We start from the raw sequence: 2,500 nt of genomic DNA on the forward strand, positions 1-2,500 counted from the left end.
CATTCAGCAGCAGCAGTCCTGTGCCTGGTCGCTCCAACAGGGGCCAGACACAAGCGGCACCACCTATTGTCTTTTGCCTGCAGTAGGGGGCCACTGGACTAGCCAGCAAGCAGCTGCAGCAGTAAATAAACAGGTAATCTTTCTTTCCAACACTGAACCCTGGTGGTGCACTTAATATATGCTACCAGATAGGGGACATATCAGATAGTAAACTGATATAAACAGACACCACATTTGATACCAGCCAAAAGGAAGAATGAGAAGTGATAAGTGTGAAAGGGGAGGAACCAACGCTGTCCCCTTCACATGCACCATCACTACTTGTAGGAAGGTAGGCTGGCTGGCAGCCTCCCATACACACTCTGGCTGGGTGGCAGTCACCCACCAGTACACACAGCATGCCCTAAACCCATATCATTATTGCTAAGCAGGAAGATGGGAGTCCATTTCACTCTGATGGACCATTTTTAAATGCAATCCATAACCTGGCTTTGGCAGGAACCCTTCTTACTCCTCCTACTTGCATTTGATACTGGGTTTAGGATCTGCATAGGAAACACACACACACACACACACACAAGCACACACTTACCTGTGTTGCCTGCTGACGCCTCCTTGGCTGTCCCCAAACGGTATAAAACCAACAGCCACGGGAAGCTGTAAGGATAGAGGACATACCTGCATCCTATTGGACTCACTTGTCTTGGTTAAATCCAGCTTATTTGAAAACTTATGGTGCTGCTGCTTCTGATCATGGCAGTGCTGCTTCTGACAAGGCTGTTCTTTGGTGGGCCTAGGTGACATCACAATCTCCATGGTTACATACACAACAAAGGTCAGATGTTGTTTACACCTGGCCATGCCAGTGGTATTGAGTAGCATATCACAGTGCTAAGGGTCCTGGATGCAACAATCTTTCAATGGGGAATAGCCGCACTGAGTTTGTCAAGTGCACCCATGTTTGCAACTCCAACAATACACACATATGTATGTATGTATGTATGTATGTATGTATGTATGTGTATCTATGTATGTGTATCTATGTGTATCTATCTATATCTATCTATCTCTTTCACTCTCTCTTTATGTATATATATATATATATATATATATATAATTTTTTTTTCTTTTATATATATATATATATATATATATATATATATATATATATATATATACATACATATATAGAGAGAAAGAGAGATGGAAATACTTTTTTAAACATGTTTTCACCTTTTTTTTTAACCTTCTTTTTTTCTTCTCTCCATGTTTTCCTCCTTTTTTCCTATGCTGCTGCTTCTTATTTTTCTTCTTTTTCAGACCCTATCATTGCACTATTGCTTATTCAATACCACCAGCAGATGGAGACACTATATTACAACATTAGTTGTGAGCAGCAGTTTGTACAAACAAATGCCTCATAGCTGATGTCCTATCCATTATTGCAATGGATGGTTGGCTGGCAACATTTGTTTTTATTATTCCAATACCACAGTACCAATGCATGGTCAATCAACAGCAATGACACCCCCATGTCAATTAACAAGATTCAGCACCCACTACCTGAAAGACAGCTACCTATCATGTCATGTCCAACCTGCACAGGTGTGCTGGTTGCTGAGCTTATTCAATTAAAGAGGACATTCAGCAGCAGCAGTCCTGTGCCTGGTCGCTCCAACAGGGGCCAGACACAAGCGGCACCACCTATTGTCTTTTGCCTGCAGTAGGGGCCCACTGGACTAGCCAGCAAGCAGCTGCAGCAGCAGCAAACAAACAGGTAATCTTTCTTTCCAACACTGAACCCTGGTGGTGCACTTAATATATGCTACCAGATAGGGGACATATCAGATATTAAACTGATATAAACAGACACCACATTTGATACCAGCCAAAAGGAAGAATGAGAAGTGATAACTGTGAAAGGGGAGGAACCAACGCTGTCCCCTTCACATGCACCATCACTACTTGTAGGAAGGTAGGCTGGCTGGCAGCCTCCCATACACACTCTGGAAGGGTGGCAGTCACCCACCAGTACACACAGCAGGCCCTAAACCCATATCATTATTGCTAAGCAGGAAGATGGGAGTCCATTTTACTCTGATGGACCATTTTTAAATGCAATCCATAACCTGGCTTTGGCAGGAACCCTTCTTACTCCTCCTACTTGCATTTGATACTGGGTTTAGGATCTGCATAGGAAACACACACACACACACACACACACACAAGCACACACTTACCTGTGTTGTCTGCTGACGCCTCCTTGGCTGTCCCCAAACGGTATAAAACCAACAGCCACGGGAAGCTGTAAGGATAGAGGACATACCTGCATCCTATTGGACTCACTTGTCTTGGTTAAATCCAGCTTATTTGAAAACTTATGGTAATGCTGCTTCTGATCATGGCAGTGCTGCTTCTGACAAGGCTGTTCTTTGGTGGGCCTAGGTGACATCACAATCTCCATGGTTACATACACAACAAAGGTCAGATGTTGTTTACA

This window comes from Hyla sarda, unplaced genomic scaffold, assembly GCF_029499605.1.
Source record: "Hyla sarda isolate aHylSar1 unplaced genomic scaffold, aHylSar1.hap1 scaffold_2116, whole genome shotgun sequence".
NCBI classification, from domain to species: Eukaryota; Metazoa; Chordata; class Amphibia; order Anura; family Hylidae; genus Hyla; species Hyla sarda.